This window comes from Epinephelus fuscoguttatus, linkage group LG23 (assembly GCF_011397635.1).
Source record: "Epinephelus fuscoguttatus linkage group LG23, E.fuscoguttatus.final_Chr_v1".
Taxonomy (NCBI): Eukaryota; Metazoa; Chordata; class Actinopteri; order Perciformes; family Serranidae; genus Epinephelus; species Epinephelus fuscoguttatus.
In genome coordinates, this window is record NC_064774.1 from 11,232,125 (window position 1) to 11,248,918 (window position 16,794).

Below are 16,794 nucleotides of genomic sequence, written 5' to 3' on the forward strand. Positions count from 1 at the left end.
ACTTTTTAAGGGAAAAGGACAACCACCCCATATGAAGAATGAATCGCCGACCACCGTGGATGAATTACTGAATGGGCCTACTGGAAACAGGCCCAGGGGCCCAAAGTGTCAGGGCCCTGCCTGGCCTGCACCTGCAAAATGTCACTCAAATTAACACGTAGCGACCAGGAAGAGGCCCAAATGGACACAAAGAAATGAAAAGGAACTCCAGAGAGACACAATGAGTACAAAAATGGGTAAAACAATCACAAAGAGACACAACCCAACCAAAAAAAGAGACAGTGGGACATACCCCGAACACCTCTAACAGGAGGTGTCCAAGAGGATCCTGATCAGATGGCCGAACCACCTCAACTGACCCCTTTTGACACGAAGGAGCAGCGGCTCTACTCCGAGCTCCCTCCGGATGTCCGAGCTCCTTACCCTATCTCTAAGGCTTAGCCCAGCCACCCCACAGAGGAAACTCATAACCACCGCTTGTATTCGCAATCACATTCTTTCAGTCACTACCCAGAGCTCATGACCATAGGTGAGGGTTGGGACGTAGATGAACCAGTAAATCGAAAGCTTTGCCTTCTGGATCAGCTCCCTCTTCACCACGATGGTCCAGCACAGCGCCCGCATCACTGCAGACACCGCGCCAATCTGCCGGTCCATCTCGCGCTCCATTCTACTCTCACCTGAGAACAACACCCAGAGATACTTGAACTCCTTTGCTTGAGGCAGTAAGTCTCTTGTAACCCGGAGAGGGCAATGCACAGTTGTCTGGCCTCAGATTTGGAGGTGCTGACTCTCATCTCGGCTGCAAACCACCCCAGTGCGTGCTGGAGGTCACGGTGTGATAAAGCCAACAGAACAACATCACCTGCAAAAAGTAGAGATGTCACCAAACCGGACACCTTTCTCGTCCTGGCTGCGCCTTGAGATCCCGTTCAATATCACAAATAGAATCGTAGACAAAGGACAACCCTGGCAGAATATTGTTTTTCTTTATTTCCTGGAAATGAAATAAGCACTGCATTGAGTATTTAAAAACTCATATTTTAACAGCTGCCCTGCCCCAAATTAATTTTTCCTCAGTTTCAAGTGGCTGCCTTAGCTCGCATCTCATTTTTATATTGTCATGTTGACCCCGATCCAATTACTTACATTTCATAAGACACCACAGAGGTTGTAAATGTCATCAAATTTCCATACCTGAAATGTCACCCATTGCGTGTGTGTAAGTGTCTGCGTGTGTGTGTGCTGGGAAAGAAAATAAAACTGTAGCCAGAGGTACTTTAACTATGTGACCACAGGTTTTACAAGCAGTGCATTCTGACATTTAATACAGCATCAGTAATGATGATGAGTAATGGTTTCATGTGCTCTGAGATCATACAAAATGACGTGTGGCTGATGGGTTGCGGGCCGGAATGGACTGTTGTCACTCAGGATAATGGATGAAGTTGGCCTTGCAGAGACAGATGTGGACTTGAGGAGAGTGTGGATGAGATTTCTGGAAATTCTGAGAGAAACAGTGGAGGACTGAGAGACAGAGGCTGAACAGAATAAAGTATGATGTGACACGCACACATGGCTTTACTGCCAACAGTTTAACAATTTGCCCTGTGTGATGGTTTTTGCAGTAGCAGCCATAGACCGTATAAAAATAATAGATGTAGCCACCGTGATGTCACCCATTGGATTGTGGACTCCTGTTCTGAAGCCTTGTTTGGCATTTTGGCCGCTGCCATCGTATTTCTTCGGTGCCAGTAGTGATGATACTTGGACAGGAGGGTGGCGCTGTGGCTCGTAGACTGAACAGGGAAATTAGCTGAAGAGACCAAAAACATTTTTTATACCAGGCTGTAAACATGTTAATTTCTGCTGTGAAGTTGGGCATTTCAACATGGGGGTCCATGGGGATTGACTCACTTCTGGAGCCAGCCTCAAGTGGCCATTTGAGTTACTGCAGGTTTTGGCACTTCCACACTGGCGTCATTTTTAGGCCCTGGACATTGCCCCTTGGTTACTTCCTGTTGGTGGACACAGGGTGGAGTGATGTAGGAGAAAAAGGAAAAGAAGAATGTTAAAGGACTTTATTTGCTAATTTCTTTCTTGCAATTTCTTCACATTTATGGTCACATAAACTGTGACAGTTTTTTTCAACTGTGCTTTGCAACACGTCGATGCAGTGGAATTGTAGCATGTCTGCAGAGACTAATGTAGCAGGAGGAAAAGTCTAGTTGTCCACTTCGATGAGAAATTGAGAGATCTGGTATATACCACTGATACTTATGTTTACATGCAGCCATGCACATTCCAACTAACATACCCTAACAAAATAAGAAGTTTTCTTACTGGTGGCGGACTTGTTGGACCATGTGAGCTTTCCTTAAAGGTCGGCATTGCAATGGTAGCACATATCCAAAAACCTATTGATATCCAAGTCTTTTGTAATGTTTAAAAACAGATGTGTTTCCCCTCCTAACCAGAAATGTGGAATTCTCTTTTGGGCATGCATCTCCACCCCACAGCATTGCAAACTGTTGGCGAGTTGGTTTGCATACAACGTATCCATGACAACGCACAGAACCGATTGTAATCGGATAAGAGACTTTGTCACAAACATTGGTAAATACCCCAGTTGAGATACATATTGTAAAGCTGGTGTATATATGTCTAAATACTGCTATTAAAACCCAATAATACCAGTATATTACGCATGAAAACGTACGTACCCAGCGACAACTTCCTAGCTTGATTTGGTAAAATTTGAAACCAATCACCGGAATAAATGTAGGCATTTTTATTTTTTTTTTTATTTTTTATTTTTTTTTAGATATGTAGCATTTGTATATTATTATGAAGTTGGATGTGTTGATACATGGTTAAAATGCGGATATGTTCAGGCGCAAAAATACTTGGTTATGGTTAGGAAAAGATCATGTTTAGGCTTAAAAAACACTGTTTTCTTCTGGCAACTGGGCGAAAGATTGAAAACTGACACTGTGTTCTAGCTGTGTTGGTGTCAGACACTCCCGCCACATCACGTCACATTGCAAGCGCTGTGTCCGCATTGCATCTGTCAAATATGGAACGCTGTCACATCATGGAGACGAACCACTTACCTAGCAGCTATGCAATCAGTTTTACCACTAAAAAGACAAGTGAGTACATACTTCCTTATTATTCATATTCACCTCAGTACTATCATTGGTAACTTATAGATATCACTGTTGCAGCTCCCATTCTGTATCATACCACTGTCTCCACTTTGTAAAACAAGCTAGCTTGCTAGCACCCCACACAAGTCTTACCAGAAAGGTTCATCTTCCTGGCGATCTCCCTCCACCCGGATGCCAACTTACTCAGGTTCCTCGTCCATTGCGGTGCTTATGATGCGGCTGACAGAATAAAAACAGAAGAGAAGCATTTGACAAAAGTTCAGATCAAGACAGTATCCTGCATCACATCACGTTGCTCATGGACAGTTAGGACAGTCAAATAGAAACCAATGCAATCAAACGGATTTAGCTGATGATGCCCACATCACATCCAGCTAGGACACTGTGTTACAGAAATGGCAACCCTTTTGAATATTTGATGGGATGTATGGCTCTAAATGCTACTAATGCTACTTAGCTGCCAGCTTAGCTGGTCAGCAGTGCTAATCAGAACTCTAGAATATTCTGAAGGTTTGACAGCAAGTGTTACATTTTCTTCTAGTGTCACTTGTGGAGCGCAGCAGTCAATCTCCAGACTGACTCGTCTTAATATTCGTCAGGAGAGGGTGTGACTGCTGCCCTTTATTGGGCACTGTGAGTCTATGTAACACACACACAGACTGCAGAAGAGAGGATGGATGGGAAGATTGAGGAGAAGTGAGGTGGGGTTAACAGGATTAAGGTCAGAGGAGAAGATTAAGCTCAAATTGATGGCTTGAATTAAAGGGTTAAGGTGGGAATTGGTTTGGTGAGTAAATTTCCAATGAGCTGATGAGTGAGCGCTCATATGATTATAAATGGTTATTTCATCTAAATTTAACACAGGAGAAAAGACCTGGGTTTCCAAAAAGAGGGGTTCAAAGAGGTTGATTCCAGAATGATGAAGGTCTTCAATCTTGACGGGGCGAGGGCTTTTCGGGTCAGCAGGGTTGAGGACTTTGACAGATTCTGAAGATTCAGATATAATATGAAAAGGCAATAGGTTCAAGAATGGGAAGGAGGGCTTTCGCTCAGATAGACATAGACGTGGTCACTTCAAGATGAAGGTTAAAAGGTCTGTGGGAGGGCAGGGGAAGGTCAATGGGAGGAGCAAAGGGCTCTCTCTTGCTCAGTGGGTGAATTGCCTTTTGCTTCAGAGGTCTATTAAATCTTGCTATCATCTCAAAACCAGTAATCCTGCCAAGCGACTGGAACCCTTCAATCACTCCATATCTGCACGATCTCTCTGCAACAGCCTGATGATAGGAGTCGGCTCGGAGGGATTTCTGTTTTGCAGGAAGCTTGTTATTTGTGTTGAGCCACAGAGATTTTCATTCCAGGCCTTACTGTGAAATCAGAATTGCTAATTCCATTTATAAGTGAGCGTACAACACCAGAGAGCTGTACATTTATTCTAAACATCCGAGCGAATAATGTAATATTGCATGTCTTTATAGTTTCTATTTATGATGCAAAATATGAGAGCAGACAGCAGATGAGATATCCTCATTTGTTCCCACTTTATTCGTCTAATGCTGAAGAGCTTGTCAGTGTTCGGCGACCAATTTGGCTTCCACACCTGAGCTGTTTTGTCCATTGAAATGGAGCCTGGAGTGCGTCATCTGATCTGTGCGTCCAAACAACTGAATTCTGGTCAATCTGAAAACGTGGCTCTTAGCTCCATTTCAAGTGCACTTGGGTTGACTTTACTTTCGGTGAAAACGCCATCCGACCCCAATGAAGGAAGTCAACAAAAAATCAGTGCTAATCCATAATTTATCATGACCATACTTCACTTACCGTCCTCGTAACAAGGACAGCACATCTCTCACTCTCATCAGGGCTCGCCTTCTTCTTTGCTACCGTCTTGCTTGTCCCATTGAAAGAACGAAATGCTCGACAACTCGCTGTCTTCTTGTCAGCTGCTCATATTGTTCGCCACCTTCTAAAAATAGCTGATTGATAGAAACACCGAAGCAATAATCAGAAAACTGAAGAACACATAAATTTGGTGTTGCTCCTTTGTCTTAGACCAGGAAGTGTCTTTGAGTGTCACTCAGATATACCGTCCACGAGAAGAACGACTATTTCAACTGAATGAAATTTGGTTACAACGTTCGGTGCGCTCAACAAAGTGCCGTGTGAATGCCATAGACTGTAAAAATAATGGACGTAGCTTCTGTTGCATCACCCATTGGTTTGTGGACTCCCGTTCTGAGCCTTGATTTCGGCATTACGGCTGTCGCCATCTTGTGTTTTTTGGAGCCAGAAGTGAGTTCACTGCTTTCTAAAAATATTTGATTGATAGCAACACCAAAGCAAAAGCAGAAAACCCAAGAACACACAAATCTGGTGTTGCTCCATTGTCTGAGACCAGGAAGTGTCTTCAAGTTTCACTGAGGCATTCTGTCTGATGGATGAGCAACAATTTCGACCATGTGACAGTTATCTACTAGCCTGGAAGTCCAGACCCAAATCTAGAAAGATTTAGGGTCTGACTATGAGTAATCAAAATGGCCCAACTCGAGGGGTGGCACCAAGCATGCATTTGAAAATATCACTGCACGCAATTGGATAACACTACGACCAATCAGAACAATACACGGGGTGACGTATCCAGAGTTTAGCTACCAGTGGAGCTAACTGGTAGATTAGACTCTTGCCGTATCCGGTCAGCAAAACAGCAAAAACATCCTTCTTGCAAAGGAAAGATTTGAGCGCCGTCTTCTGTTCCTCTTTTAGAGAAAAAGCCAAGTCTAACTCGTTCATTATAGCGGCCAAAGCCATTTCAAACAACTGGTGTTCATCCGTAGCCATCTTGCAATGTTTACTGACTGATTCCAGCGCTGTCGTCATCTGTTTAGCTCGCCTCTGGCCCGCCTATATCAGATACACCGATGTGATTGGTGCAGCTTGGCTCCAACGGCATGGGTAATGAGCATCATTACTGATTGCCAGAGTGACGGAACTCTGGATTTCCAGGGTAGTTATCTACAGTGTTTGGTGTACTTGACAAAGTGCCATGTGAACACCATAGATTGTAAAAATAATGGGAATAGACTACTGAGACATCAACACAGTTTGTTGTTTTGAAGCCTCGAGTTCAACATTACGGCTGTCACATCTTGATGTTTCGGAGCCAGAAGTGACCATATATGGGCATCACCACCTTGCAACACCAAAACAAAAAGCAGAAAACCCCTGGCACACAAAACTGTGATGTTGCTTCACTGTCTTGAGTTCAGGAAGTGTCTTCAAGTTTTGTTCAGATATACTGTCCAATAGATGAGCAACCACTGCGACTGCAACATTTGTTTACAATGTTTGATGCGCTTGAGAAAGTGCATGGTGAACGCCATAGACTGTAAAAATGATGGAAGTAGCTGCTGTGATGTCAACATGGTTTGTGGAATCCTGTTTTGAGCCTTGAGTTCGGCATTTCGGCCATCACCATCTTTGTTTTTTGGAGACAGAAGTGACTATATTTGAGTGATGCTTGGGGGGAGTGGATCTGATTGGGAAGTCTAGGACACTATTGGCAGATGGCAGGTCACTCAAAGCAGCCTGCTCTTAATTATGAGTAACTTTAAGCCTTGATAAAATGTAAACTGGTGAGTTATATTAAAATTCAACCCCTGTACAGTTGTCATAAACAGAGAAACTAGCTATAAAAACTCAAACTGTTTTTGTATCAGGTTGTAAACTTGTTAATTTCTGCTGTAAAGTTAACTACAATTAATATAACAGTCTATGGGGATTTACTGGCTTCTGAAGCCAGCCTCAAGTGGCCATTCAAAGAATTGCAATTTTGGCGCTTCCTTGTTGGCTTCCAGTTTGTGCGGATCAAGGTCGGAACACGTTCTCTCCACAAACAAACCGCACCAGAGTTTGTTTGTAATCGGATCGCGACCACCTCTTTAAGGTCTTGATCCAGTTGTTTTGGTGTCCATGCAAGTGCGATTGTTGTGTTCACACCTGCCCAAACGAACTTGAGTTCAACTGAAATATCTTAGGGTGCCTCACACCTGCTCTGTGTGGTTCGTGGCCCAACCAACTGACAGAGCCGTCCCTAAAGCCACAGTTAAAAAGCAGAAATGTTCAAAAGTTTTCTTTGCGACCAATGTTCTTGAACTCAACAGCTTTTCTTTTCCTCCAGTGGAAGGAAATGAAGCCATCATCAACTGGCAATTAGTCAAATCTGGTCGCACTTCAATGATGCGCGAGGCCTATGCTAAGAGACTGCGAGCAATGTGATGACCATTTCTTGTTTAATTGTGCATACATGATCCATAAGGCCCACACTGTTATAAGGAAATGGACCCCATCTGAAGTCCTTTTAATATCCTCCCTGACAATAATTACTGGCCATTTCTTGAGCTGTGGAGGAGAGGCAGAAGTATGCTAAGTGTGTGCCTGCCACAAGGTATGGGGCTAATTGCAGCCTCCCTTTGGTGGAGAGCTCATCGTGGAAATGTAACGCAGCAGGCAGGCAGATGGAATTACTGTAAATGGTGCATTTAGAGAGTTTATGAGTGTTGCCATAAACAGCCCTAACTGACACTGATGAATGCCCAGCTGTACCCTCTTTAATAAAAATGACTGTTCCATCACAGAGTGGTCATTTTCACTGACAAATTATCTGATTTATCTGCAGCTACACCCCATCCAGTTTGGCAATTTGGTACCTTAAATGCAAATCAGCTTGTGTTTGTAGCATCTTTCAGTGAAAGTGCTAGGATGATTCTTATGGCTTTTGAGTTGAGGGTATTTATGTGCTCAATGGGCCAAATTGCAGAGCTTTACTGGCAACAAATTGACCATTATGTGCACTGGTTTGGCAGAGCCACAATAGCTTATGCTGCAGAGACCATGGGAAACAGTGTATCTTCATTCTGCCTTTATATGAAAACTAATTACTGTCCTAACGTCAGAATAAAGGCTCAGGGATAGAACTTAGATGAAGGCCAGTTGCATTGGCATTTGGTTGTGTATGGATGGGAGATAAGGTTTGCTTTCTTACATTTGTGTTAACGTATGTTTAGGAGGGAAATAAATGCACGTACCTATTGCAGATCAGTGTTGACCTTTACACCTCGTTTGCACTTACGTATGTGAACGGAGACGAGTCAACAGGAAGTACATTCATTCTTGTGGGAATATGTTGTGCCTGCGAAACTCCTCCCCTCCATAATATTTTGGTCTGGAATTTGCCTCGAGTACGTTCGGAGAGACCACATGACAGTGTGCTAGCTTAGCTAACATGCTACTATCTGGCTAACAGGCTATTTCCTTCAGTTCAGTTGCCTGTGTTGATTGTTTGTATGATTAAAAAGGACTTGTTTATGGTTGTCATTATGACTTGTTCAGCCATTTGTACGTCTTTTTGATGAAATATTTCCCAAACGTGACTGGCAAGCCAACATCTTCGCTTATTTGTTACCATGCAATATTGATCCTGTTTTTGCACTGGTAATGTTCCAAACGTATAATCACTGGTTCCTGTACACCCGGTCGGTCTTTTTTCACTGTAAACTGAAAACTCTGTGTGTGTGTCTCTGTTCCACGTTTTTCTCCTCACTGACTTGGTCAATCCATGTGAAATTTGGCACAGTGGTAGAGGGTCATGGGAGGATGCAAATGAAGCAATATTTCATCAATTGGCCAAAGGGGGGCGCTATGGCAACCAACTGAAATTGCAAACTTTGAATGGGCATATCTCATGCCCCGTATGTCGTAGAGACATGAAACTTTGCACAGAGATGCCTCTCCTCATGAGGAACACATTTGCCTCAAGAACCCATAACTTCTGGTTATATAGATTTTCCGCCATTTTGAATTTTTTGAAAAACACTTCAAATGGATCTCTTCCTAGGAAGTTTGAGCGATCTGCATGAAACTGGGTGAACATAATCTAGGGACCAATATCTAAAGTTCCCTCTTGGCAAAAGTTGGAAAACTTACTAAAACTGAGCTTCTATAAGGCAATGAATATTGCGGAGGGCGTGGCTCATCACATAAAGGTGTATAACATCTCAAGGGTTTCACCGATCACCACGCAACTTTGTAGGCATATGACCACACATAATCTGAGGGGACCCCTCCATTATTGACCCCATCAAACAAAATGGGGGCGCTAGAGAGCTCATTTCTTATCTAGGCCTAACTGCCATATGGATTTTTACTAAACTTGGCAGATATGTAGAACAGGACGCCTCAAGGTGACTGGAGAAATTTAACTCTAATTGGCAACTGGGTGGCGCTATAACAACAGAAAAATGCTTAAAAATGGCTAAAATGCGACCGATCGCTGTGGCTCCCCCTGTGGACCAATGTTGGGGTTTTTTTTCTAATTTTTGGTATGACCAAGTCATGGTATGGTATGCTGTACATAATCACGGAAAGTGTCCCAAGTTTTTCTACTCACTGACGTGGTCAGTCTATGTGAAACTGCACATAGGCATTGAGGACTGGCATAGGTAGAAGGTGACAAAGCTATCAATGGGTATGGACTAGTAATCATTAAGAAGCAAAAGCAGCATGTGTATACATTCAGTAGGCTATATCTTCAGTAGCTAGCTAGCTAACACAACACTTTTCAGGGTTTGAGTTTGGTTTTGGAACAGGGAAGAAACGTATATCTTTTTCCAACCTCTCCAGGTAACGAGTATCATTAATACACGAAGTGCCCCAGGCACAACATTTAGCTCCAAATCCACAAAACCAGCCTGAAAATGAAGGAAATCTGAAACGACTGCGTTCAGTCAGCTGTGTTGTTGTCAGAGCCTGTTGCTTCATTATGATTGGCCAATCTGCGTCCGCGTCAAAACCGGTCAAAAATATCCTCAGCAGTTGACTAATTGATGATTGACCTTTGACATCTGTGGCCCAATCACACCTTTAGAAGGAGAAGCCTGTGGGAAACACACCTTCAGTCAGACACATCATGCCTCATGAAACTAAAAGTCTCTTTTGTTGGATAATTCTAAAATCACAAACACAAGAATATTCAGTCCTCTGCTGTGTGATTGTCGAGCGCCAGAGCGATGCGCCCGAGCACTCCTCGCATGCAACATTCATCAAACGAAAATATAGCCAAAAACCTTAAGGAATATAATGTTCTAATGTAATATCAAACCTGAGAGGGAGGAAGCTAATCCACAGTATTGCTCACAAATTAAATGTTTGAAAGCAAATATTACTCTGCTCTCTGTAGAGATTCATCAGAACACACAATACAGATGCCGAGGAACAGTTTTGCCTGGAGTGCAGAAAGCAATACAGAGATTAGCCTTAATTATAATTCCTGTCTCATAGCCTCCTACTTTCCATTTTCCAGCCTTTAGTTTTTGATGTTTCACGCTTAATGTGTTACTCACGTCACCAAACCTGAATAATCAAATCTGATAGGAATCAACACATGAACAAGAGCAACATCTGCGCGTTACAATAACGCCGCTATGTTGACGAGAGTAACAAAAAAAAAAAATCATGGTTTCGTGCGCTCACACCTGAGCTCGTGTTGACGTGCTCACGTCTGAGTGTTAAAGTGATGGATCCGGGAGGGGTGTCATGAATTAAGTCACCTTTCGTTTGCTGTTTCACATCTTAATTCACATTGTGCACACAGTCGGCTCATTAGAAATGCACAGCCATTCAGTTACCTAATTAGTTCACTAAGTCCCTTCATAAAGAGCTATCGATCCTCACGCCTGCTGGGAATGAATCAGGGGATTTGAATATCGCTCTGTTTCCTCATGAGCCACACACACACACACACACACACACACACACACACACACACACACACACACACACACACACACACACGCAGATGCTCATGTTCAATCGCAGTGTCCTATCATCACGCTTTTACTTTTCACCCTCACTCGCCTACAAACCCAGATGAGATATGAATATTGTCTCCTGAAAGCGTCTGCACACAATCTGATTTCCCAGCTTGGTTACAATGGTGTGTGTGAGGGGTGGAGGAGGAGAAGGAGCAGGAAGGGGTCTTCATTATTTTCTCTACCTGTGTGATCCCATTGGTCGCGAGAGTGATCAAAGGAAGAGAGGCTCATCTCTGTGCAGGGGGAGAGAAAATGGTGGAGGGGCTGATCAACGAGGCTACACTGTAATCTTGTGTGAATGCAGCCTCAGCACTATCCCTCTCTCTAAGTCTCCCTCTGTCTTTCCCTGCGTCTCCCCACTGGGGCTGCTCGCTAACCAATAGTCATGTGGCTGAGAGCGGCGGTGGTGGAGGAGGAGGAGGAGGAGAGCGGGATAAGTGAAAGGAGGGGATGTGTGGATAGGAAGAGGAGGACGGAGGACGGGAGGGAGGGTATCTTCTGCCATCACTCCCACCACCAATACCTCTCTCTTTTCTCTTTGCAGTGTCCGTGTGTCATCTCTTTATTGTTTGTTTATGTGCTTTCTCGGTTGTTATCGCTCCTTCTGCTGCTGAAATACTCCTCTCTCCATCATGTACCATTCCCTATCTCATCTTCAGACCTCACCCCCGCCTCATCCTCCCTCCCCCTCCCCTCCCCTCCCGCCGCTGATTGCAGATTCCCGGCAACCAGGGAGCGAGTGAGGGAGAGTCAAACAACAACAAAAAGGCCTGCACTCAGGCCCCTAATATCTCAATCCACCCCTGCTCGGGCTTTCTCCCGTCTTTTTTCTGCTCTAAGTGGATATATTTGTGGCTATTAAAGATGGATGACTTGATGGACGATGCTGCTGCTCCTCGGCCTTTTAATACATTATCACCACCCGGACAAAGCGAGACAACTCTGCTCCCTGGCAGCCCCCATCACAACCTCAAGGCCAAGGCACACCAAAGCAACTATAGATAACTAGCGGCAATGAAAGCCAACTGTTGGGTCGCTACACGTCACCTGTGTCGAGGCCAAAAAGTTGCACATGAAAATACCACAGACTACAGCTGACGGCCAACGAGCAGATACCTTCAGTGCCCATGTGAGAAGCCGGAAGTGAAACCGGAAGATCGTCTTGATGCTAATTAGCCGGTTCACACATTAAAAACGTAATCCAATGTTGAAAGAACATTACTACTTTGTTTTATTCCAAAAAGAATAAATTCAGAAAAAGATATTTTAAACATAACTAAAAGTTGTTTCTAGAGCAGCAACTGTAATTTTTACAACAGCAAAGTCAGCACATAAAGCCCCGGGGTTCACTTAATACAAGGTTTCGGTACCGATCCCTATGTGCGCCAAACACGAACCACTATGAAATGTTTCTGCGAAAGAGCTCAGTGTCCAAAGAAAATTAATTTTACCTTTTATATAACAAGTTAGTTTTGGTCTCACTCTCTCTGTTTGTTTACTTTCCTCATTTCCGTTTCTCTTCTTTGAACAGTTGAACAGCCAATCAGAGTGATCTCTTTCATTGACGGGTTCTGCCATTGCTGATTTAACCTCTCTAACTCCGCCATGTCGCTGACGTGCTCGCTCCCCCCCTCCCCTGTTAAATGGTATCTCCCAGGCGCACTGCGTCATCAAACCATGTGATGTTTGGTATTACCGGATTCAGGAAGCTCTCGACTTTTCAAAATAAATTGTTTTTCTTTTATTTTGAATGGATTTTGCATGTCATGCCGTTTTTCGACGGGAACAGTTAAAGGATTACTCACGATCTTATGTGGAGCCATTAGCGGAGACTTAGCTGTTTTATAAAAGGTAAGAGTCTCACTCCTACCACTTTTTTTAGCTGTGATACACCGCCTAGAAAGTGGGATCATAACTTTCACGTTTCATATGGCTTTATTTGGTGATATTTTATGGTGTTTCTGTCATAAACAACATCAGCTATCATAATCACACCTGATTTCAATAAGGTACAATGTTTGAAGCTGGCTGAGTGTTGTTTGATCACTGATAGTACTGTTTTGAAGCCAAGTGAGCGCTCTTGTCATTTGGAGCTCCGCCTGGATCTTTTCATGGAGAAAACACTGTAGAGTGGTTGTACTTTGGTACTTTGAGCAATCTTCTTCAAATTTGAAACAATAGTGTGCCGACAGCTCCATAGTGTCATTTACCTGCTCAGATGAAGCCACAGTTAGTTATTCATCCTGAAACACTTTTTTTTTTTTTTTTTAGGCAAAATCTTCAATTTTTTACTGACTCCAGAGGCCCATTACTCTGTCCGTGTATCACCTAGAGTGTTTCTGACACTTTCACAAGAAACTTCAGGGAGCTTTCTGGCAAGACCTCATGCATGCATGTAGTCAGAGCGGTTCAGAAGCTAGCTCAGGAAACAGTCATTCTAATTTGGGTATGTCATTTTAGGCGTTTTTGCTATAAAATGGGGTACAAGAGGTTCTAACGTGCCAATTTGGCCAAAAAACCAATCGGGGGGCAACAGAGCGGGACACACCACACTGATAAGGGAACAGACACTCACCAACGGCTTGACACTGACCAACAGTTAACTGTCACTGGTGTGTCAGGGTCTGGAAGTACATTTCCCATGGTGCCTTTGGGGATGTAAACAGGGAGCATAATGTTGCCATGGACTCAGTGAGCTAAGGCCTTTGCACACTGGGTCCATTTGTGTTTGTCTGAAATTTTTACAAGTTTAAAAACAACTATGACCTCGCGTTGCTTCAATCCCGAGTCTGAAACTTTCGTTCGTCATTAAAACAGGTCCGATTTTCTGGTTTTTTTGCATCCGTCAGAGCCTTTAGAGTTATTTGACCAAGAATTATATAGAAAAAAGGTGCGTAAAAAATCACCAGAATGCAAGAAAATACGTTTTTAATGCTGAAATTTTTCATATGGAAGACCCTCAGACCTCTGTTTGCAATGAACCAATAAATGTACAGACAACTATCACTAAATGTCTTTAATTCTGAATTACATGTATTAATGTGATGATTCCCAGAGAAGTTCTGAAGCTATAAGGAACATCTTGTTTCTGTGATGTTACTGGATTTATGGAAATGTATTCATGACAGACGTCAGCGATAATGAGCCCCCCGGGAAGTGTACGTCACAGTGAATCTTAAAATATGTGTCTAATAGTGTGTTCTGATTTGATTGAGTTATGACTCAGAGACAGAGTCCTAATTATGACGCTAATTGCGCCAATCAGGTGCTAAGGGAAGGTCCAGTTTGTGGGATTTAGGGGGATATATTGGCAGAAATTGAATGTAATATGTTTTCTGTCGTCACCTGAAAATAAGAATCATTGTGTTTTTGTTACCTCAGAATGAGCTGTTTATATCTACATAGGGAGCAGGTCCTCGTCTATAGAGATCTCCATATTGCACCTCCAGTTTCTACGGAAGGAATTCTAACCGGAAGAAGTTTTACCTCATCACTGGATGCCACTAAATCCCCCTAAACCTTACAAACTGGCCCTTTACCTGCCCCTGTGGTCTGTGTCTCTCACCCTCTGCGGCAGCTCCAGCTGCTGGCTGAGTCGGCCTAAAATCAGCAGTCCAGACTACAACTACTAACTTCCCATTGTTTCAGACCGCCGGCATGCACCTGTCCCTTTCACCTCATTCATTACCTCCGTCTCACGTCTCCCTCTGCGTCCCCGCTTCAACCCATGCTGCCCCGGGGGGGACGCACACCTCACACCTCACACTTTGAAAACCTCTGCTCTGAAACAGCATTTTCCTGGCACCCTGAGAGATAGATACAAAAACGGACATATGGTTGAGATCTCCAATGAGAAAAAACCCGCTGGAGAGCAACATAAACAAAAATAATGTGAATGCAGAGGCACTGGAGACGTGGAGTGCCGACTCAGCGCAGCCTTGTTTAATTACTGTTCACCTGGGCCAAAGGCCTAATGGAAGACTTGGCTGCGGGCCCAGACAAACAACGTTCCACTTGGCCTCGACTGCTAGAAAATCTTGGGTCTGACTCATGCAGGCTTTGCTGGTGTCGTCGGTCCACCTACTGCAAAGACAAACTGCAAAGGCAGGTGATGACAGGGGAATTCTCACTCACGACATGCTGTGCGTGCACGGGTCCAAGAGCTGACCACAATCGTGACATTATAAACTGAGACGTCAAAGAAGAGATGTGTGTTGACAAAATGATGAAAATGTACCCCAGAAACAAGGTCTTGTGTCTTCATGAGAACAGCATTAAATTACAATTAAATTAACAACAGTTTAAATATGTTCTCATGTGTTCAGTATATAATTCTAGGTATGTTGTTATCGACCGCCTGTTTGTGTGCGCACACCTGGGTGATTAGAAAGCTTCCAAGAGCCGGGTGTAATACATTGGCCATGTGACAGATATGGCACAGAGTCAGCATTATAGTCTCTCATTTAGACTCTGTCCTATTGATTTGTCCCACTAAAGTCTTGATTGAAATTACAGGGAAGACAGCGCCAGTAAAATACTCAATAGCCGGCCTCCCATCAATTACACAGAAGAGAGATTGTGGAGGGAAAAGGGTGCTTGTGAGAGGACTTGATAATTTTTCAGCTTGAATTGACTGTAACTCGTCTGATAGGGTGGAGGGCATTAATCTGGAATGTTCGGTGCATGATCACATTCAATCAGGCAAAGGAGAAGCCCAAAGCTGCGGGGTATTTAATGTATACAATGCCAAGAAACAATTTTGAGACGACTAGAAATGTAGTTTTTCAGCGGGGGAAAGAATGTGTATCTTGGAGTGCAAGTAAACACCTTCATGCAATTCAGTTAATTTGAATTGATTCGAGCTCAGAGCAGATGCACTTACCCAGGGTATGAAATTAACAAAATATTTTGGGGGCAATTTTGTCTTGACTCTTCAGTAGAAACCACTATAAATAAAAAATATACAATGGGTTACATAAAGTTAGTATCACTCAGATTTCCTATAATTCAACCAGTTTAAATGTGATGATTTAACCATTAATCTACTGATAGCAGTACTAATGTTTCACCATATTACAGTTACTTTTACTGTTAAAAAGGCCAAATTACTATAAATTCCTTAGATGCAATCCTGGAAGTAAGTTAATTTAAAATTTAACATTCATTCTACTTTAATTATTCATTAATTTGTCATTGTGTAGACACAGATCCCCCTTCTCTGTCAGATTACTCTCACGTAATCAGTGCAATCTCGTTGATTATGTTTGGAAAATGAGTTGTAGATGTGACGGTAAATTAATTGAATGAAAATAAAATTATACTTTAATGTCAGATTGTAATACTGTTAAAAATATAAATACATATAGTTGTTTCGAAAACCTGGGGGCAATTTTGGCCCCTGGAACATGGCTTTTGGGGACATTCTTGGATAAATTGCGGGCCAAATGGCCCGTGGCCCTTGCTAATTTCTGACACTGAGTGGACAGCAAATGCAAGTGGGTGGGGCTTGCTGGTGGAGGCCCCGCCTCTTCCACAGCTGTCTCTGTGGCGCAATCGGTTAGCGCGTTCGGCTGTTAACCGAAAGGTTGGTGGTTCAAGCCCACCCAGGGACGTTTTCTGCTGAAAGAAAACAGCTCCCTTCATGAATGAAAAACCAGTGTGCAGCATCTGTCAGGAAACCAGCAGAAAAACAATGAAGACAAACCATCACTTGCAGTATGTCCTTGTATACTGAAAACAAATAGGTTTCAAAGTGAGTA

General features: G+C 43.3%; 1 non-coding gene across 1 annotated transcript; it reads left to right on the forward strand.

The window, feature by feature from the left end:
* Window positions 1–16,573: 16,573 nt before the first annotated feature.
* On the forward strand, window positions 16,574–16,647 carry trnan-guu (transfer RNA asparagine (anticodon GUU)). Its single transcript has one exon. It is a non-coding gene; the product is annotated as a tRNA-Asn (tRNA).
* The last annotated feature ends 147 nt before the right edge of the window (window positions 16,648–16,794 follow it).